General features: G+C 42.3%; 1 protein-coding gene and 1 long non-coding RNA gene across 4 annotated transcripts in view; one reads left to right on the forward strand and one right to left on the reverse strand.

Annotated features, from left to right (window-relative positions):
- The window catches only part of LOC141993882 (uncharacterized), a 31,885-nt gene extending 10,515 nt beyond the window's left edge, over window positions 1-21,370 (forward strand). Inside the window, exon 3 of the long non-coding RNA XR_012640959.1 lies at window positions 21,316-21,370. This is a non-coding gene — a long non-coding RNA (uncharacterized LOC141993882). The remainder of the gene's footprint in view (window positions 1-21,315) is intronic.
- The window catches only part of SCHIP1 (schwannomin interacting protein 1), a 385,169-nt gene that overhangs the window by 62,104 nt on the left and 299,515 nt on the right, over window positions 1-23,550 (reverse strand). The window lies entirely within an intron of this gene.

The raw sequence follows: 23,550 nt of genomic DNA on the forward strand, positions 1-23,550 counted from the left end.
TCTCTCATGGAGGTGGTTTTCTGTTTGCGGTGAAGCTCTTGGAATGTTTTACAGTCCATACAGGCTGACCATTCCTCCCTGTCCCAGAATTCAGGTATGTCTAGGATTTGAAAACCCTCAGGACTTGCATTAAAGCGCTGAAAAGGGCAAGAAGAAAGAACGTAGCAAAATTAACTTTTTCTATAACCCTTGCCACCACCCAGGCAAAAAACTACACACCAAAAAACCTATACAGTAAACCAATATACAGTATTATGCACTGTGTCAGAACGCTGGAGTTGCTGAGCACTCTCAACTCCCACTACCACAGAAGGGGAGTCAGGAAATGCAAAGTTGTAACTCACCTGGAAGCCATAACCTTACTACTTCAGCAGTACCCCACCACCCCTCATTATAGTTAATTACAATGCAGCTGAATTGCAGTAGCTGAAATAACTTAAAATTGAATTTACAGACGTTCTCTTTTAATTCTTAACCATAACATTGCACTAACAAGGATTTTTAAAGAAGTGAATTTCCTTTCGTATTTCTGGGATTTAAAAAGATGAATGAAAAAGCCAGGTGCTGGTTTGTGTGTTATTTGAGCATTTATCAGCAACTTTCTCCCTTAACTTAGTTCTTGTCCAGAGCTGATCAGAGGTGTTCTTGCCTGAAATATAATGGGAGTAACTCTCTTTCCTGCCCACAGTCACTCTCACAATAAACTGTCACTCAATATTTTGATGCCTTATGTTGCTTGTTCTGTTTATCTGGAACAGGTGGGAGAAAGCTGGGTCTTCTGGCTAACAGTAGTTTACAGTACACAATGCTGGAGTTAGTTTTAGTTTAGTTTTCTAGAACTTCATAATTAATATATGCCTGGTTCATGTAATGAACAAGGTAAAACTCTATTAGGACTTTTTTAACAAGTTATTTATGTCCAACAACAGAAGAGTAATTAATCAAACACTAATTGGTCACTTGTACGAGAAAGTTATACAACCCTTATTCAAACAAATGACACATTATGTCTGCTACACATACCTATCCATAGTATTCATACTCCTTTTTTCTTCACCAATCACTAGTTTTTTCACTAACACTTGAGGCAATGCTGTTTACTTAATGCTTGCATAAGTATAATGTATTTTCAAGAAACTATGAAAAATACATGCACAATTACTGAAATTTAATGGTAATTTGCTCATGGTTTTCTTGGAGTTATGTACTTAGCTGTATTTTAGGTTAAGCTACACATTTTTCAGGGTTACTGCACCTGGCAAAAATAGAAGGAATGCTTTTTGAAAACTGAGCAATGCTAGCAATCTGTTATGACAACATATTTGCTTGAAAATGAGTCTTACCTCAAAATTACTATAATATGTATAACACTTTAGATTAATTTCTTATTTAAACAGGATGCTGCTGAGATGTTTTCCATAATTTTGAATATATCACTATTCTCTGTAATAAAATAATCCTTTAGAAGCTTAAAAAATTCTTGGCACTTCTACAATTTCAACAAAGATTCTTAAAGTGCTTTACAAATTGTAAGCCTCAAAAACCCCTAGGAAACATAGTAGGATAGAAAATGAAATGTATGCTTCATTGGTTTGCTTTGGGAAGTCTGTCTACCATACATTTTAGGTTAAAACTCTCCCACCAATGCAACTCCACCCTGCGGTAGCAAGATTGATTACTACAGCAGATGGGGAACCAGTTGTTTTACCACCACTCCCCTCCCTCCCTGTCCTTTCTCATCATATTAAAGATGAAGTAGGCAGCTGTTCTCCCTTCTTTCCCCATACACTGAGGGTGGGGGAGGGACAGCAGCCCCCCAAACCTTGTCAGCCCTCTCATCCAAGAAAAGTTTCAAGAGAGTTTTTTCCACACCCAAATAAAGATATGACAGGCAATTATGACCGTGAAAATATAGTGTAAGTGTACAAGATTTAAAAAACAAAACAACCCCCTTCCCACACACAGAATATGGGACAAAGGTATATATAAGGATATAGAAAAATTATGGTATATTGTATTTTGGAATCGAAACATTATCATGTAGCAAAAGAATGTATCCATCTATTCACAGGGGAAGAGATAATGCTGCAAGTCCATTTTGATCTAAGCTTGGTCTACACTACAGAGTTAGATCGACATAAGGCAGCTTATGTTGACCTAACTGTGTCAGGGTCTACACTAAGGCCTTTCTGCCGCTGATGTAAGTGCCCTATGACACCGACATAACTCCACCTCCACGAGAGGCGTAGAGCTTATGTTGGTGTAGTTAGGATTTATGATGGTGTAGTTAGCCCTTACATGGGCTGTTGGCTGTCTTATCAATGTCTCTGCTGGAGCCCTGAAATTGACAAGAGAGCCAGCTCCCAGCTCGGCTGCTGCCCCCTCTCCACTCCAAGTTGGGCTGCCACCTAGGCTCCCGGCTTGGGCTGCAGCCCGGGCTCCCCGCTGAGAGCAATGCTGCCCCCCAGGGTCCTGGCTCCCCCGCCAGGAGCACAGCAACTGACTGGACTCCGAGTGCGGATTTCCCACCCGGAGGCAAGAAGCCCCAGCAGCTTCCCCACTCCCCCCGACTCCCAGCTGGGAGGTGAGAAGCCCCGGGGGGCAGCTGGGCTCTTGGGGACGGGGAGCTGCACGGAACTGAGAGCCCTGCCACTCAGCCCCCCCACACTGCCCCTCTTCAGTCAGTGGAAGAACTCCTGGTGAGGACATGTCCCACCAACAGAAGGAGGGTAGTGCGGACATCAGCCACTGCAGTAATTACTGTGGTGGGCGTAAATCAACCTAACATAGGTTGACTTAAGACTGTAGTGTAGACATGCTTAGAAGCACTTACCTGTGGAATGTTAACATACTCTGAAAGGGTTTTTGGTTTTTTTGCATGCATTGCTTTGCTTCTTAGGAGGATAGCATACTAGGAAGCAGATTTGGGATGGGGGGTTTGGCATTGAAAAAAACAAGAAAATGTGTGTATAAAATAGATGTTGATTCTTGATCAGGAAAATTTTCATCCTTAAAAAGGAACGTGCAATGGGGTGTTTACCCCACACTTGCCCGGAAAGGGTTAATACAGATTGAGAAGGGGGCTAATTAACCCAGCACTCAACATCTGAGGTGAATCAGGTGGCTGAGTAATTCTGTGACTGAATGAGAAAGCCCAGCTGAGGAGGAAGAGTTGGGCTGGGACTATAAAGACAGGAAATTGGAAGCAGAGGGGGGCTTACTGGGAAAATCTGTGGTGGCCCCCTGGGAGAAGGGAGGTATGTTTTGGGCTGGCAAACTCAGGGAGCCAAGAAAGTAGGACAGGGCTTAGGGAAAGGCAGTCATGTCCAAGAGGGAACAGACCTTGGCTGCTGGCTAGAGGGTTCCTGAGCTGGAACCCAGAGTAGAGGGCGGGCCTGGGTTCCCCTGCCAGCCACTGAGGGAGTGGCACTACGAGGCAGCAAATGGGAAGACTGCCTAGGACTACTGGTGAGGAAAGACTCTGATACCCCTGAAGGGGAAACAATTTGGTGGCCTGACTAGAAGACCAAGTCAGAGAGAGGCAGCAGCAGGTTGTGAGAGAGAGAGAGAAGAAGATGGTATGCAACCACAAGAAGGGGAGTTGACCTCATAAGCTATTCCCCAGAACCTCCAGGAGGAGGTGACATCCTAGCGGTGAGTGGACCACCCTGTCACAGAACAAAATACTTTATATGTTGCTACTATTTTCTTTGTGACAATACACTTGTGCAGGGCTCTCTTATAGAAGATAATGTCATGAAATTACTTTTGATATTTTCTACATGTCCCCTTATAAAACACCCCATGCATCATAACAAACATTTGATTTCCATGTCCCTGATAAATATGGAGAATGGTACAACAGTCTTTTCAGTTTCATATCACAGAACATTTATGCCTAGTATCTCAAAATGTTTGACAATGAAACATTAAAATTATTCTTCAAGTACTGTAAATCTCCAGGGACTTAAACTGTGGCAGTTACTAACTCTTTCCTGAAGCTACACACAGATCTAGCATTACTTGCTGATCTAACAGTGCAAACTTCTCCCCCTATTTCTGGCTCTACAAGCCACAGGCAGCACCCTCCATGGTTATTTCTGAGATTGCAAAAAATTTACCTATTATGCAGTTGCATTATCTGAGCCAATCAGTAATTACTTACTCTAGTTCATCTGCCAGGTATTACAGAGGATAGTGAAATGGCAAGGGAAAACTATGGTTGAATTAGTTTGCAACTTTATTTCTTTGTATCCATAAGAAAAGAGTTAACATGTCAATCAGAAAAAAGGACATGGTAAACACAGGCTTTTTCATGGATCTATATAGAAATTCAATTGCCCCCTCCCTCCTTTTTTTGGCACTAATGACAACTAAATGGTGCAGCCATCCTGCTCTCTTTCTACTACGTTTGAGAGATGAGGAAATGAGTCATGGTTTCCATTTCCATCTACTAAGAGGCAATTCCACCATTTCTGGTGCACTTACACAAAGGGAGGAGAAGGGAATCTGAAGTTCTATGAAAGCAGATGTGTTTGTGGATTAGCTGATATATACCACAATTCATTCAGTCATAGCCTATTATTCTACATCATCTCAACTCAACCAGAATTAAACCTCCTCCATCAGCTTCTCCCTGCAGAACTAATACAAAAAGGTATCAAGTATAAATTAAAACCAACCAGCATTTATGGTTGGCTGTTAGGCTGAGATTTCCAGTTTTCAGAACTACTTCATACTAGCTGGGCCCATATTTATTGTATTTTCTTTAGTAGAAAGAGCCAATTCAAAGAAGTTATAAGACCAAAGTGTCAGATGCGCAAGTCTGTACCAACCAGGTGGACTGACCATTCATAACTAGCACAGTAGTTCTGACACATTAAACGTTGGGAGAAACTACAGAAAGCAGTGGAAAATATTGATTAAAGTAATAGATTTTCTCCCTCAGGATCCCACAACACACTTTGTGCTGCTTTCTTTTCTTTTGTGTAGAAACATATTACCCAGGGAAAAAAAACTGTCAAAAGGCCCATTTACAACCGTCCACTTACACTGAATGACCACACACACACACAATTCTGCAAGGTGTTAACTATCTTTAGCAACAGAAATACTGCTATACCAACTGAACTAAATATTTAACCTCATTAGGTGTCCCTTGCCCACTGTGCAGGCCAGCCACTAGAGGGCGACATGATCAGTCACTTACGGTATGTCTACACTGCACACCAGCGGTAGCAGGAACACACTGCAGTGACATGCAGGCATGCGTCCACACTGCACTGCATAGCTACACACAGCAATGAAAGATTCTGGCAGTGGGGAGGCAATCAGGAAAGACTGTGGCAGCAGGAAACAGCTGGAGCCCTTTCCTGCTGTTGGAGACATGTAGTACCCTTAGAGTATGTCTACACTACGAAATTAGGATGATTTTACAAAAGTCGATTTTTAGAAATCGATTTTATAGTCAATTGCATATATCCACACTAAGCGCATTAAGTTGGCGGAGTGCGTCCTCACTACCATGGCTAGCATCGACTTACGGAGCAGTGCACTGTGGGTAGCTATCCCACAGTTCCCGCAGTCTCTGCCGTCCATTGGAATTCTGGGTTAAGCTCCCAATGCCTGATGGGGCAAAAACATTGTTGCAGGTGGTTTTGGGTACATGTTGTCAGTCGCCCCTCCGTCCATGAAAGCAACGGCAGACAATCGTTTCGCACCTTTTTTCCATGCAGACACCATACTACGGCAACCATGCAGCCCGCTCAGCTAAGCTCACTGTCACCGCTGCTGTTGTGTCCTAGGTGCTGCGGTCAGCAGACGGTGAAGTAGGACTGCTAACCATCATCATCCACCGCTTCCACTGCAATTCTGCTCCCCTGCTCTTGTAAATGAGCTCAGTCTCAATAGCAAATTTCTCCATGTTGCCGTCATCCACCGCTTCCGCTGCAACTCTGCTCTCCTGCAGACACCATACCATGGCAAGCGTGGAGCCCGCTAAGCTCACCGCTGCTGTTGCGAGCATTGTAAACACTTCGCGCATTATCCTGGAGTATGTGCAGAACCAGGCTAAGAGACGCCAGCACGAGGACGATTTTGATGAGGACATGGACACAGACGTTTCTGAAAGCACGGGCAGTGGCAATTGGGACATCATGGTGGCAGTGGGGGCTGGTTGATACAGTGGAACGCTGATTCTGGGCCCGGCAAACAAGCACAGACTGGTGGGACTGCACAGTGTTGCAGGAGTGGGATGATTCCCAGTGACTGCGAAACTTTTGCATGCGTAAGGCCACTTTCCCTGAATTTGTGAGTTGCTTTCCCCTGCCCTGAAGTGCAGGAATACCAAGATGAGAGCTGCCCTGACAGTTGAGAAGTGAGTGGTGGCAGCCCTCTGGAAGCTTGCTAAGCCTGACTGCTACCGGTCAGTTGGGAATCAATTTGGAGTGGGCAAATCTACTGTGGGGGCTGCTGTGATCCAAGTAGCCAATGCAATCATTGACGTTCTGTTATCAAGGGTAGTGACTCTGGGAAATGTGCAGGTCATCGTGGATGGCTTTGCTGCAATGGGATTCCCTAACTGTGGTGGGGTGATGGAACGCATATCCCTATCTTGGCACCGGACCACCTTGCCAACCAGTACGTAAACAGCAAAGGGAACTTCTCAATGGTGCTGCAAACACTGGTGGATTACAAGGGACATTTCATCGACATCAACATGGGATGGCCGGGAAAGGTGCATGATGCTCACATCTTTAGGAACTCCGGGCTGTCTGAGCAGCTGCAAGAAGGGACTTACTTCCCAGACCAGAAAATTACCATTGGGGATGTTGAAATGCCAACAGTTATCCTTGGGACCCAGCCTACCCCTTGCTCCAATGGCTCATGAAGCCATACACAGCCAGCCTGGACAGTAGTAAGGAGCAGTTCAACTATAGGCTGAGCAAGTGAAGAATGGTGGTAGAATGTGCCTTTGGATGTTTAAACGCTCGCTGGCGCTGTTTGCTGACTAGGTCAGACCTCAGCGCAACCAACATTCCCATTGTTATTGCTGCATGCTGTGTGCTCCATAATATCTGTGAGAGTAAGGGGGAGACATTTATGGCAGGTGGGAGGTTGAGGCAAATCGCCTGGCATCCAATTTTGAGCAGCCAGACACCAGGGCAATTAGAAGAGCACAGCAAGGCATGCTGCGCATCAGAGAGGCTTTGAAAACCAGTTTCATGACGGGCCAGGCTTTGGTGTGATAGTTGTGTGTATTTCTACTTGATGCAAACCCGCCCCCTTTGTTGATTTTAATTCCCTGTAAGCCAACCACCCTCTCCCCTTTGAAATAAAGTAACTATTGTTTTGAAACCATGCATTCTTTCTTTATTATTTAAAAAAAAAAGGGAGATAACTGACAGGGTAGCCAGGGTAGGGTGGGGTGGGGTGGAGTGGGGGAGGAGGGAAGGACAAGGCCACATTGCTTATTGTAGCTACATTACAAATCAAACTGTTTGAATGACAGCTTTCTGTTGCTTGTGCCACCCCCTGGAGTGGCATGGCTGGGTGCCCGGAGCCGCCTGCCCCTGCGTTCTTGGGCGTCTAAGTGAGGAGGATATGGAACTTGGGGAGGAGGTCAGGTGGTTGTACAATGGATGCAGCGGGGGTCTGTGCTCTTGTTGGCTTTCCTGCAGCTGCACCAGACGCTTCATCATGTCCATTTGCTCCCCCATTAGCCTTAGCATCGCCTCCTGCCTCTGCTCTTCATGCTCCTGCCTCTGCTTTTCGCGCTCTATGCTTTCCTAGCCTCTAACACTGAATGCCTTCATGCATTCAGCTGTGCCCTATCAATGCGGGAGGACTGCATGAGATCGGAAAACATGTCATCGCGAGTGAGGTTTTTTTCGCCTTCTGATCTGCGATAACCCCAGGGACGGAGACGATATGGGGAGCCTACCAACATTTGCAACTGGGGGGGAGATAAAAAGGGAGAGTAAAATTTAAGATGATACATTTTTGAGAACAAAAGGGAGACTCTTTTACAGTGAATCAAGCAATTCACAGTAGACAGCACATGTGCTTTAGGTACAAGGTCACATTTTGCCTTTTATATTGAGCACCTGCCGGTATGGTGACACATCACACACAGCTGGGCAACAGAATTTAGTTTCCAGGCAGCCACGGTAATGCAAAGGGTATGCGGGGTTGGCTTCTTATGCATAACATGTGGGAATGTTTTCAAACTGCAGCGCTATCCTTTCCCATAGCAAGCAATGGGTTGGGTTTCATATTTAAAAGGAGAGGCTGCAGTTTTCAGGTGGATGTGCAGCACACACCTGCCCCCATCCCAGCATGTGGCTATTCTCCAGGATGATCCCTTTTAGCCAAGCACAAACAGCCCAGCATGAACGGGGTCCTTTTGCTGTTCCCTTACAAAAATTCCCCTATTTCAATTAGGTGACCATGAATGATATCACTCTCCTGAGGCTAACACAGAAAGATAAAGACCGAATGTTGCTTGAATGCGACCAAAACCCAGGACCATTCGCTGCCATGCTTTGTGCTGCAGTGACTCTAGAATACTTTCAGAGTGCCTCCAGGAGAGCTTCATGGAGATGTCCCTGGAGGATTCCCGCTCCATCCCCAGACATGTGAACAGACTTTTCCAGTAGCTGTACTGGCCGCGAATGCATCCCAATTCTTCAGGGCAAATCAAACATTAAACACTATTGCTTTTAAACCCTGTACTGTAGTTACAAATGTGCACTCACCAGAGGTGCCTTCTCCAGCTTCAGGGTCGGGGATCCTGCCTTCGGAGGGTATTGTCTCCAGAGTGATGAAATGGTCCTGGCTGGCAGGGAGAATGGATTCACCGCTTGCCTGCTGCGCATTCCCCTCCTCCTCCACAAATGCTGCGCATTCTCCTCCTCCTCATCCCTGTTGCGTGAGACTCCCCCCTTGCAGGTGTCCACGGACAGTGGTGGGGTAGTGGTAGAGTCCCCTCCTTGAATGGCATGCAGCTGATCACAGAAGCGGTATGTATGGGTCTCTGACCCAGAGCGACTGTTTGCCTCCTTTGTCTTTTGGTAGGCTTGTCTCAGCTCCTTAACTTTCACGCGGCATTGTGTCCCTGTGCTGTGTGTCCCTGTTGTAGCCTCTCTCCAACACGCCCCGTGAGATTTTGGCAAATATATTTGCATTTCTTCTTTTTGATTGGACTTCTGCCTGCACAGATGCTTCTTCCCATACAGCAGTCAGATCCAGTGTCTCCCTTTCGGTCCATGCTGGAGCTCGTTTGCAATTCAGGGGGGACTGCATGGTCACCTGTGCTGCTGAGTTTGCCACGCTGACCAAACAAGAAATGAAATTCAAAAGTTCCTGGGGCTTTTCCTGTGTACCTGGCTAGTGCACTGGAGTTCAAAGTGCTGTCCAGAGAGGTCACAATGGAGCACTCTGCTCCCGAAGGCCAATACGGTCGATGACAGGGATAATTTATTTTCCAGACTTTGTCCTCTAGCCGTTTCTCATGGCTTCCAGGGCTCTGTCTGTATGTCAAGTGCCCTGGGACCCGGCTTCCAAATGTTGCACAGCCAAAGTCTGGACAGTTTGGGGGTGAGGTCGAGAGCACAGTATCCATACCCAGTGAGAGCCTTCAACTCTGTCCCTTCTCAGCTGCTCAGGCACAGCAAGAAAGACTACCCTCCCCTGCGTCTTGCAGGAAGCTTACTGCTTCTCTCTAGTTAGGACAGGCAGAGAGCAGCCTTGCAGGGCTGGTAGGTGGCAGCTCTAGACCTGCTTCTTTCCTCCACTCCTGAAATGGTTGGCGAGAAGAGAACAGTATGCGGAATTGCATATGTAGGGGGGAGCTGTGAAGGAAAATGAATTAGAGAACAGTGTGTTGTGGTGCAAAGGAGAGAAAGCTAAAGCAGGAAAAGAAAAGGACAAAAGATTGCCCTGGAGATGGGGAGAAAAATGGTGTGGGGTGGAATTACATTAATCCGCCCAAAACATTTGACTTCTCAAGAGTTTTGAGTCTAACCTTCCTGCCTCCCACGCCAGCCCCCCGCCCCTCAAAAAAAAATTCTCTTTACAAAAGCATAGTTGAGAGATTACATACACACACACGCACACCCCAGAGCAGGCTAAGTAAGGGCAGTGGCAGTGCAAGCGTCCACACATTGCCCTATGTGCCTTAATCTTAATCTAGAGGAACCTGAGAGGGAAGTTCATGCTGTTAGTGTACAGTCTATTCATTCCTTGGACCCTATGAGAAGACTGCAACAAGAGGTGCCAACTGCTTCCAACTGAGGTGATCATCTTTATGATACAGACACTTCAGAAAAATAGAAACTGAATATTTAGAGTCAGTACAACAGATGAAGGAATCCTAGTTTATTAACGCCAGAATTCCAGAGAGGGAATGAAAAGGAATGAAAAGAAGCTTGCATCCCATACAATAAAACAGTATTATAAATTTTATTAACTTACTTCATTTTCTAATTTCAAGCTACTGCATAAAATGAGCTCACACTAGTAGATTCACAGAATGAAGCCAGACACAAGTATCATCCTCAGGATCAAGAAAGCTTAAAGCTTAAGGGGAACAGCGGACAATGGGAGCTTCGGGAGTGGTACCTGGAGGCACGGCCAGGGCAATACACAGACCCCTGTGGCCCCCCACACCCCTGGCCAGGTCCCAGCCGCTTCCCGGAGCAGCGAAGGGGCAGGGCAGGCAGGCGGGGAGGCTGCCCTGCCCCCAGTGCGCGCCAGGTCAGGCCAGAGCCGCTCTAGGTAAATGCTGGGGGGGGGGGGGGGGAGGACCGCGGGGAGCTGGCGGGCTGCAGAAAATAACCCCTGGGCCGCGTGTTTGAGACCCCTGCCCTAACTGAACTCTCCAGCTCTCCTTAACCCTTACCCCACGTTGACACTGAATACACCCCATCACACATGCTTAAGTGCATTGGCTAGACTACGACCCTGCAATGCATTTTTGGGGGTATATTTACAATTCAGTCAAGTTTCTATGGGAGTCAAAAAAAATTTTTTTTAAAAGAGAATTTACAGGAAATTCCACACCCTACAGTTGAACACACAGGTACCAAGTATCTTACCAGTTTGGGGAATTGACAGTCAAGGTAGCCCTAGCCATTTTATGCATGAAACAACTAAGACCTTTTAAGAGTGAATGATCTCCTAAACAAAGGTCTGGCATGATTATTAATGTAGCTGAAGTTGCGTAACTTAGATTGATCCCCCCGGCCCAGTGTAGACCAGGACTAATTAACATGCAGAGTCAAGTCCTATTCCACTGAGTAGTCTGTATAAGAATCTGGGCCTTAATTATGTTTTGTCTACACTTTAAGTCTTGGTTTTATCAAAAATGAATGTAAAGATAACTTTCTAAATTCTCAATCCCAATTGTCAATGGATAAAGAGTAATAAAAAATTGCTATGCTTGAATTTATTCTGTAAAGTCATAATACATACACCTTTTTTGTTCAGATTCCTCAGGATGCTGGCTTTTCTTTAATGGGAGTGGCAGAAAGCATGTCATAACTAGGTCCTACACAAATCAGCCAGCAGAGCATATACTTACGTTTGTTTAAGTCTCACATTTTGAAATTGACATCAAATGACAGCAATATTATTCATACCAAAATACAGCAATAAAATAATGTTTCACTAATCATTTCTGAAACCATCGACAAGCTGTGTTCTTAGAGTTGGAGAAACAATCCTAATATGAACATAAGATTCTCGTGTTGATAAAACTATTTGAAATCCCTGTGTGCGGGTATAATTTTTGAAAGGGAGGGCCCACTAAGCAATAGGATGTAAAAAGCTAAAAACAGGAAAATCAAGGGTGTGTCTCAAGTGAGTTTTATTAGTCATGGAAGGACAGAGAACACTCACTGGCTGTTCATATTATGACAAACAGCAACATGGAAAAGCAAGAGACAGTATCTCATGTCTTAAATCGGAGTTTTCTCCCTTCTCACTTGTTGGATAAGACTTTTTTCCTCTTAATATAAAACTCCAAAATACTGGAAAGTTTCTTCAGTTTTTCATGACCAAGATCACACTTTTTAGCACAGTTTTACATGCATTATTAAATGCCATTAATAGCAAAGGTGATTCAGTTTCTTGTGTCTACTTCAATGAGAGTAAAACTGCTTAAAAGTTATGTGGTAGTGTTGTTAATCATAAAGCCCATTCCACTCAGGACCAAATTTTGGGTCAAATTCAGTCCTCAGCTATCCTTATGTGAAGTCAACGTTTGTTATTGCTATTCAAAAAAAGGGCAAAATTTGTTTTCACAAACTTGGGAGGATACGGAGAAACAAAGGTGAGGTGAAATGGCCAAGATTTAAAGATAAAGTATCACACACATTACCCAGTGTAGATCAAGAATAATTTAATAACAATTAGTTTATTTTAAAATCTTCTCCAAATCTGATCTAAGAGCAGCCTACCAAACACAAACTCCTGTTACCCCTAATTTCCTCTCTTAGTTCCTCAGTAGTTATCATAATTACAGCAACATATTATTTTTGAAATACTCCATCTTTGTCTAGCATAGGACCAAAATGAACAGAAAAATGATTGCCTTGTCACTGAGTTACTATAGTAAATTATTGATTTTAGTGAAGACATATTGTACAGAAAAGGTATTTTTACACTGATAGAAGATCTTATAGAAGAATACTTGTGAAACCATAATGCATACACTTATCAAAACAAGTTACAAAAATATGACTTAACTGAACCTTTTACTTCACTTCATATGCAAAGAAAATCCAGTCTAGCAAAGCGGTGCTACGCTGCCTTCTAATAGCTCAGATGACACAACTCAGAAAAGTGCTAAAAAAATCTCTCAGATCACTTGTACGACTCTTTCAAAACTCTCTGGGTGAGGGAAGAATGACAGAACATGCCATTCCTATACATAGTCAATAAAGGTTAAGATTTCACACAGTACTCAATTCTTCAGGAGCTCAAAATACAAATAATTAGAATTTGCCCACATGCTAATAGGTATCTTCTGTCAAAATGACTGCAACCCACTAAGGCTAGAACATAACAAAAATGAATGCTATGTTTGACATTTCAAACTCTTTTCGTATTTCAATATAAAGCCCACACAGAGTATAATGCTCAGATTTCATTAAAGATTTCAGTGCATTTTATAGTGGCAACAAAATGAGGATGATTAAACAGGATGATCAAGGCTTTAAACACACAAACATTCTTAAAAAACAATTCAGAGATCAAACACCACAAGGAAGGGCAACAAAAGCTAGGAAGTTCTACTGCAAATACAAATACTGGACTACAACATGGGGGGAAAAAAGCTGCTTTACAAACTGCATTACAAAAACATTTCAACCCTGATAATATTTTTATTTCTGTAGCCTTGATTCCTTTAATTCAAGTGTCCCAGAATGTGAAATATATTCACTAAAAAAATATTTTCATCTCAGTGTGGAACATCAGCAGCTCCTCATTATGATTTCCACCCTTTCGGGCAACAGGTGATTTTCATGCTTATTCACCAAACCAGGTCAGAACGAGACATTTGTTTCCTGATCAGAACGATGGACTGAGCCCCACCCCTTCAGCTCAGGTCACCGGAAAGGTCCTTCCACAGCTGTTAGAAACACTCCACCAACTTATTATTAGCATCAAGACAACAACTTGGTATATAACCTTAAAAAAATTGTGTGTCCAGGTCTCCCTTTAAGGAATATTTCGGTGTGTATTTTGGTCACTTACCAGTAAGACCACGAGCGTGAACTGAATGAAAACAGACATTATTAACACAATGAAAATTTTCTTATCTGATAATTTTCTATCTGTTGCACAGCTTGTATCCTCATTCGTTACTAATGGAAAGTACTGAGCAGTGAATCACAGAAGTATGAGGGAAAGGATAAGCAGAGTTTTAATTATCATAGTAGAATAATAGGCAAGAATGTAAGTTTCCCCCAAATCAAGCAAGAGCTTTGTAAACTGAGGAGTTATGTGGGAACCAACCCTGGTAGCATCTTCCTACCAAAGGATGCCTCTGAGGAAGAATGGAAACTTACTCTGCAATTTTTCCCCTGTTGAGGCTCATCCGCCCCTTCCCCCCAAGGCCCTAGGGACTTCTGAGAAGTTTCCCAGATGACTAGCATGCCAACTGGAGCAGGATTTTAACTTCTTGCCTGTAGCAACTTTTTGTGACCCTAAGGCCTTGGCATTTTCAAAGGAATGAGATAAACTGGGTATAAATTTATATGTACCTCCTGTATTCTTGGGATATTATTATGAATTTGTATTACTGTACTGCCTGGGAGCTCTAGTCATAGATCAGGACCCCAGAGCGCTAGGAATGCCAGAACTCTCAAAGAATGCTGAGAGTTAGAACAAAATGATGGGAGAGCTACGCACAGGAATTGTAGAAAAAGGAACTTAACCTTGGACAGAAGTTTCTGGAGCTATAACAACCATCTTTTCCTCATGACCACAGGAGCATGATTCTTAGAGAAAGAGAGGAATAAATTCCCAAACCTGCCTTTTGGAGTTAATGGTGACTTGGAAGGCCAGCCACAGACTTGTATAATCTGAGCAGCTGTGGACACTCAAATAGTCTGATATGACTATCTATACAACGCTGGGTTGTATCCATATTTTTATGGTGCCTGATTGTAGGATTCCAACCAACACTCAGTAGCTGAGATCACCAGAACTCGGTGATTATAATATTTGTATTATGGTACCATCTAGATGTGAGGGCCCCATTGTACTGTGCACAGAACAAACAAAGAGGAAGTGCCTGCCTCAAAGAGTCTGTTTCCCTGGCACCAGAAACATAACTTGACCAAGTCCATGAAAGAAATTTCCTGGTTGAGTTCCGTCTAGATAGCAAAATACAGAAGGGGTTAATGGAGAGTCTCTGCTGAACTACACTTCTCTACACCAGCAATCCTAGCCACCGCCTATAACTGGCTACAGATGACCACTGCCAGAAAATGACTCATGCAATGAAGCTTTGGACCTTTACAAATCTTTACCATTTATAGCAAGGTAACATTATAGCCAGAACCAAGTCTATTTTATCCCTCAGTAAGCAATTCTCTGTAGTGGAAATCAAAGGCTCTTCTTCATTTTTAAACAACTGGTGGGTATGAATCCTTTTCCAGCAGCTGTTAAATTATGAATGGGCACTGATTAGTATGTTGTCTGAATAGGGATAGGTGCATAACTTGCAAACTGAGCCTTGCTGTGACTAATGCCAGCTGTTTCTTAAGACTCTGGGTACAGAGGGTGGATCAGAAAGAAGAGTCTTGTACAGGAATTGAGCTCTCATACACAAATACTCATTTTATCTTTGTTATGCTGAGGATTTTGTTGGTTTGGAAAACATTTTATCTAGGTTTCATTGGAAGCTTCTGGTCCAGATTTCATCCTCTGCTAGGAGAACAGTCCTTTCTTTATTACTGTTGGTGTTAACAGTGACCAATGGATTGCTATGCTAGTTCTGATAATGAGGGTTCAGGCCTATCTGCTCTCTCAGCTACTAATTTATCTTTACCCAAAAAGTTCCTCATCTGTAAGTTTGGACGCACAACACATCCGTTTAGGATGATTTACTGCTATTCATGGGTATATTACAAATTCCTTGAAGCCAGCAAATTAGAAGCCAATGCTCTAGTAACAAATCACATCAAGGGTTTGACAAGGGCAGAACCCAAGATATATGGGCTATGTAGAGTTAAAATCAGAAAGGCTACAGCACAAAATGAATTACACCTACCACAGGACAGGAAAAGGCAGTAAGACGTTCTTTCAATACATTAGGAGAAAGAGAAAGATGAAATAAAGCATAGGTCCACTACTTAGCAGGGAAGGAGAGCTAACCACTGATGACATCAAGAAGGCTGAAGGATTTAATGCCTATTTTGCTTCAGTCTTCACTAAAAAAGATAATGGTGACCATATTTACAACACAATTACTATAAACAACAACATGGATGGAATGCAATCCAAAATAGGGAACGAACAGGCTAAAGAATATTTAGATAAGCTAGATATATGCAAGTCAGCATGGCCTGATGAAATTCGTCTTAGGGATTTGAGCCACTAACTGAAGCAATCTTGGAACTATTAGAAATTATCTTCAAGAGCTCATGGAGGACAGATGATGCCTCAGAGGACTGGAGAACGGGAAACATACTATCTATCTTTAAAAATGGGGAACAAAGAGGATCTAGGGAATTATAGACCAGTCAGTCTGTGATACCTGGAAAGATATTGGAATAAATTATTAAACAATCAATTTGTAAGCACATAGAGGATAATATAAGGAATAGCCCATGTGGATTTGTGAAGAACAAATCAAGCCAAACCAACCTAATTTCCTTCTTTGTGAGGACTGCTGGCTTAGTGCATAAGGGGGAATCAATAGAGGGGATATATCTTGATTTTTAGTAAGGCTATTGACACAGTCCCAAATGACATTCTCATAAGCCAACTAGGGAAATGTGGTCTAGATGAAATTATAAAGTGGGTACGCAACTGGTTAAAAGACCACACTCAAAGAGTAGTTACCAATGGTTCATTGTATAACTTGTGGGGAGGGGGTGGGGGAGAGATGTATTAGGTAGGGTCCTGCAGGGGTCAGTTCTGGGGCTGACTAGTCAATCTGTTCATTAATGACTTAGATAATGGAGTGGACAGTATGCTTATAAAATTTGTAGATGACATCAAGCTGGGAGAGGTTGCAAGCATTTTGGAGGACAGGATTAGAATTCAAAATTACCTTGACAAAGTAGAAAACTGGTCTGAGTTCAACAAGATGAAATTCAATAAAGAAAAATACAAAGTACTTCACTTAGCAACTAAAATATCAAATGCATAGCTACAAAATGGGAAATAACTGGGTAGGTCGTAGTACTGCTGAAAAAGGAACTGTGGGTTATAGTGGATCACAAATTGACTATGAGGCAACAACATGATGCAGTTGCAAAAAAGGCAAATATTCTGAGATATATTAACAGGAATGTCATATGTAAGACACAAGAGGTAATTGTCCTGCTCTACTTGGCACTGATGAGGTCTCAGCTGGAGTACTGTGCCTAATTCTGGGCACAACACTTTATGAAGGATCTGGACAAACTGGAGAGTGTCCTGAGGAGAGTAACACAAATGATAAAAGATTTAGAAAATATGACCTTTGAGAAAAGATTAAAAACTGAGCACGTCTAGTCTTGAGAAAAGAAGACTGAGGGGGACGGGGGGAGAACCTGACAACCATCTTCAAAAACATTAAGGGCTGTTATAAAGAGGACTGTGGTCAATTATTCTCCATGTCCACTGAAGGTAGGACAAGTAGTAATGGATTAATATGCAGCAAGGGAGATTTAGGTTAGATATTAGGGAAAAAATTCTAACTGTAAGGGTAGTTAAGCTCTGGAATCAGCTTCCAAAGGAGGCTGTAGAATCCCCATTATCACTGGAGGTTTTTAAAAATACGTTGGACAAACACCTGTCAGGGATGGTCTAGGTTTACTTGGTTCCACCTCAGCACAGGAGGCTGGACTTGATGACTTATCAAGGTCCCTTCCAGAGCTACGTTTCTATGATATGTCTCACTCCAAGCAAGGATCAGCTACCTAGACAATAAGCCACTTGCTTAACACCAAGAAGGTCTTCCTTACTAAGTACATGACAAATCTTTGGTCTGAACGGATCTAGCTGAGACTTTGCGTCCTCACTCTTATGGTCTACAAAGAATCTTTTTGAAAGAAATCCCTTCTGAAGGTGTGTTTGTTTTTCACCAATATAGCTGCTGCTGCAGCAAACTTATATTTCCAAAACTTATATAAAAACAAAGATAGTTCATAACATCTTAGTTTAACACTTGGTTTTAAACAGAAGTCCTTATGTGGATGTTCTGATGTCCTCAAAGTAGATGCCTATAGGAAACTGTGCATCTAGTAATGCTAGTTAATATTGATGAGGTCCTTGCAAGCAACTGGCATCCTGTCCTAGAAAAATCCTGCAAGGTTTTTTTTTGTTTGTTTGTTTTAAAGTGGTGCAGGTATGATACTTCTGCTGACTGTTCACAGGGCTCAGGCAGCACACTATTTATCCTGGCTTGAAGAAGTCCTGCTTCTTTTCACTGGGAAGCTGAGGACACATATCCAGCATCTTGAGAAGGAACAGGACAGACTTTGGATCCCTTCAGGATTTCTTCCCCTTCCAGCCCAGATCTCTAGTGGGAAGTACTCTCTGAGTTGGCTGGATTGTGTCCTCCTCATCCTTAGACTCTCTTCCAAAATGCTCAGAAGCTCCAGATTGGGGCTTTTCTGCATTGTATGTTGGTTCTAACTCTGAGCCCTGTACCGTGGCAAGGGAGGGGTGTGGGGGTGGCTGGGCTGGATGCGAACAAGCAGGGCACTCTCTGTAGAGCCTTGGAACCTCACATAGCACTACTTAGATTTAACGTGGTGTTTGCAGGACAGTTCTGCCACACCTGAGTGAGGGCAGAGAAGTCCTAGAAGGGAAGCACTGGGAGTGGTGGATTCAGATGGCTAAAGCCAACATAGTGCCAATACCAGATCTGGGGGAGGAGGAAGAAAGATTATATATTGCCACTGCATGAAATAAAAATTAAAGTTCTAAAATAAAATGACCAGAAGATAGAAAATCTGGTGGCCTGATCTGAAGGGCAGGGCTTAGTCCTGAAGCCTCCAGCCACACCACTAAATTGCCTCTAAATTCCAGAGATGGGGAGCCTTACACCATTAGTGATTAATGAGGTCAACAGCAATGCAACAGAAAGAGCTGACTTACTAACAAGTTTTTTCAAAGTACTGTTTTGTTTATTTCCGGTATAGGATTGTGCTGCAGAAAATTTTAGATCACACTGCAGTATCTTAGCAGATAATTAATTTAGCCGGAAACTGAGGATGACACTGGATTCAAGACTCTCAAAGAGGCCAGGATATTTCTCCACACCATACATTTTACTCTTTTCTCTCCATTTTTCTCTACTTATGCATCTAAACGCATTAATCAGTAATAATTTCTGCCAAGGCTAGTTGGGTTATTACCCTCAAATGTCTGAACACTCCAAAACAAATTAAAAGTGTCTTTGACTACCAGTCATCACCTCTGGGGTGGGGGTAGAGGGAGATCCTGTCCTCATTCAAGTCAACGGCAACTTTCATTGATCTGAATGAAGCCAGGATTTTGACCCAGGTGCCTGGGATATTTCTATGGGGTTTGCTATTTTGCCTAGTCCAGTTCTTAAATCAAGGTAAAAATAGTTACCAAGAAGCCTCCCTTAAAAATACAGAATAATAAACAAAATGTATTTATGGTCACTTTAAATACAATTCCATCCCTGCCCCCGCCCCAGGAAAAATACTTATTATAGAAGCATTTGGTATTGAAACATTAGTTAAATATTTTTAAACATACCGTACATATGTATGTAGAACCACGACCACCATAGTAATATTGAGAGATCATTCTACTTTTCGAGTTTCTTACGGAAACTTCACAAAATAAATATAGCAATAGCACATTTCTGCATGTCAAACAGAACTGTAAACTTCAATGCAGCAAGTGCATAATTCCTTTAAGTGATATGAAAAATAAAAATATTTGCCATTTTAATCTCCTGACAAGAAACATTTTTCCAAAAGGTCTTAAAAACAGGATTACCAGGTCCCTGAGCTCTGCACTGCACCTACCACTGACTTAAGATCATGGATGTTCCCCTGATTTTCTGCTCCCTTTCATTTCTACAGACCACCAAGAAGCTGGGAAAGTTTCCTCAGACTTGGGGTAAAATCCTATTTCCACTGAAGTCAATGGCAAAACTCCCTTTGACTTCAGTGGAGCCAATATTTCTCTAAATCTTCATAATTTCATTTTGCTTTATCAAGACTCACCCCTCTCCTCCTTTCTGCTTTTTGGCTAAAAGTGAGCAAGACTGACTTTCTGCTTAATTAACAGGTCTGTCATTTCACCCACACACCTTATATTGGATCTTCTGACCCCTACCCCAGTGAGGATCAAAACCCCGTTGTGCACACAACCATGTTGTTTTCTATGTCCACCAAAAGCAGGACAAGTAATAATCAGCATAATCTGCAGCAAGGGAGATTTAGGTTAGATATGAGGCAAAACTTTCTAAGTAAGGATAGTTAAGTACGGGAATAGGTTATCAAGGGACATTGTGGAAACCCCATCATTGGAGGTTTTTCTAAGCTGTTCTTAAAAACAACTGTCAGGGACGGTCAAGTATACTTAATCGAGCCTCAGGATGGGGGAAGAGGGGTGTAGGGGGGATGGATTAGATGACCTCTTGAGGTCCTTTCCAGCCCTACATTTCTATGCTTCTATGATTTTGAAATACGATATGGCCCATGCCCTGAAGACCATAAATAGACAAAATGAACATTATTCTATTAATAGAAATTCCCTCCCCACCTGTAAATTCCATCCTCCCCATATAGATGATTTAAGCAATCAGATTTTTTAAAAGCTAAAAGGCGAACAGTGTATTAACCCCCTCCCCCAGCCCTATATTATTTTCTTTTAATTTGCCAACAGAAACTAGAAAAAAATAGATTAAAAAAAACAGGTTTTTCTTACACATCATGAAGAGAGGGGGGGAGGCAAAACTGTTTCCCCTCATTTGCAAGTCACTTTTAACAGAACTGTCTTTCCAACACTGAATGTGAAAAATAATGAGAGGAAAGAAAAGGGAAACTATCTTGTATAAGAACCTATGTTAGAACATTTGAATATTCATAAAAGATTAGGGTCATATACAATAAAGAATTAAATGAAGTGGGTAAGTTTTTTGTTATTGATAAGAACAGTTTGATGTAAAATTACTACGTGACAAGAAAACTATACAGTACAACTATATGCACTGTAGCAATGGCTATGTAAGAAACACAAATACGTAATGCTGATATTCCCCAAGTCCCATTTTAATAAACTCAATATAATAGTTACATTAAATAAAAAAGGTAAGATTAAATTTTTAACAACTTACTAAAAGCATTTCTATTCTCTGTGGACCATATGCACTACCACTGAAGCAAGCTTTTATATGCATAAAGAATTACACACTTTTATATAGTTTTCTTTATTCACTATTGCTAATTACTAGTTAAAAGACATTTAGATCTCATCTCTGTACTTTCCATCCAGACATACTGACCCCTTTGAACTTTAGATGGTCTCTTTAGTTTTATATGAATGAGCATGTCTTTAACTTTTAAAATACTTTGTTACAATATGTTCCTGTAATTTTTTCATTCAAAGGAGGATTGCAAGTCATCCAACAAGAAGCCAAAAACAGGTGGTGTCAACCAGATTTACTACCTCCAAGACCCATCTGTCACACTCAAATGCCTCCATAATTTGGGAATAGTAAAAAACAATAGAGTTTTTGTCACTTTACACCATCAGAAAAGTAGGAAACTCTCAGAACAGTAGGAATACTCTAGTATCTTCAAACCTGAGGTTCATTGCTAATATTTATAGGAAAATTATTTTCCTACCATGATCTAATATACTGAAATGGGAGTAGATCAAAGCACACTACTAACTGTTAGTGCAGGGCAGCAGGGTTCAAATGGATAATTAGTGCACTGCAAACTAGTGCAGGATAGATTTTCACTCCAGATTGCTGTGGACTAACTAAAACAATGAGGAGTCCGGTGGCACCTTAAAGACTAACAGATTTATTTGGGCATAAGCTTTCATGGGTAAAAACCCACTTCTTCAGCCCAGACCAACGTGCAACATCCAGAGTGTCTTTTCCTGCTACCCCGGATCAACCTCACAGAGGACTTGGAGCAAGATTTTTCCTCACAGGAGGTGTTGGCGAGGCTGACGAGGACTAAAAACACTGCATCCTGGAAAAGATGGCATCTGCTACCACCTGCTGAAGAAGCAAGACCCCGGCTGCTTGGTGCTCGCCGCCGTCTTCAACAAATGCAATTAGTTCCGCGATGCACCCCGCTCCTGGAAAAAATCCACAACTGTGCTCGTCCACAAAAAAGGTGAACAAGATGACCCCGGCAACTGGAGGCCCATCTCCCTCTGCTCCACCATCTACAAGCTGTATGCCAGCTCCCTCACAACAAGGATCACAGACTTGTCAGTGTGCGGGGGCATCGTTAGCCCACTGGAGAAGGGTTTCATGTCCTGCCCGGGATGTTACTGAAGAAGTGGGTTTTTTACCCACGAAAGTTTATGCCCAAATAAATGTTAGTCTTTAAGGTGCCATTGGACTCCTCGTTGTTTCTGTGGATACAGACTAACACGGCTACCCCCCTGATACTGTGGACCAACTGTTCGTGTAGACAAGCCCAAACACTAAATTATATGAAGATCAGGGTGGATAAAAAGCAATGTTTTTTTAAATAAAAAAACCCGGGGTTTTTTATTTAAATCGGATTTTCTTGATAAAATGTTTTTTGAGGGAAAAAACCCTATCAAAAATAGCTTTAATTAAGATATATCTTTGAGCTATAATGTCTCATCATGGAATAGGGATTATAAATTCTAATTCTATAGTAAGAGACAATATATTCATGTCATGTTTAAGAAAAAGTTTTGTAAATGAGTTCCAATAGTTCATGGATTAGGGACCCAATCTTTTCGGGTTACAGCGGCTTCTGTATATATTAATCTTTCTCTCTACCCAATGGGGCTCAGTCTAGAAGATAGCATCAGAGATGCTTAATTTTGCAGTTCTCAAACTGTGGATTTGTCTCTCCAGAGATAACATGCTTGTTAACAGAAAAAATGTTTTTAAATAAATAAATATTGTATAGAGGTGAAAAATAACAGACCTCAACCCTATTGTCCCTCTGCAAATTTGTGCACACAGAGTCAATCCCTTACCTCACTCTAAAAGTGCAAAGTTTCAAAAAGTTCAATGAATAGAAAAGATTGTTGGGGGTGGAATAGATCTGGACAAGGAGAAGAAGTCTGGAGATAAATGTGAGAAGGGAGGGACAAGCAGTAGAAACAAAAGTGAAACTGAGCAGCATACTCCAGAAGTCTGGAGGTCTTTCTGAGTGAAGCCTTCATTGGTTTGAGATCTACCATACCATTCTCTCACTAGAAGGGAAAACCTATAATGGCAGCAGGCCATAAAAGAGACCCAGTTCGGGAATATTTTAATGAAGTTCCTCTACCTGTGGGTAAGACAGGCATGTGTGCAAAATGCAAACAGCGCAACAAAGAAATACAAGACCTGGTTGCCCGAATGAAACAACATCATGAGAAGTGTTCCTTCTCAGGAGGAAGCTGTGTTGAAGATGATGAATGGAATATGTCTGAACATGCAGGATCTCCAGGTTGGTAAACTTTTTTATTTCATACTTCTTTCTTAAGGACTGCCTGTCTTCCTTCTGACCTACTCTTGAATTCTCATGTTTGAGCAAAAAATATAGTTGTTACTCTATGGACTACCATTTTAGATGCAGTTGTGATAAAAAATCAATAGCTGAAATAGGCAGATCTTCCTTTTCCAATTTCATCTTT

The sequence above is a fragment of the Natator depressus genome, chromosome 9 (genome assembly GCF_965152275.1).
Source record: "Natator depressus isolate rNatDep1 chromosome 9, rNatDep2.hap1, whole genome shotgun sequence".
Taxonomy (NCBI): Eukaryota; Metazoa; Chordata; order Testudines; family Cheloniidae; genus Natator; species Natator depressus.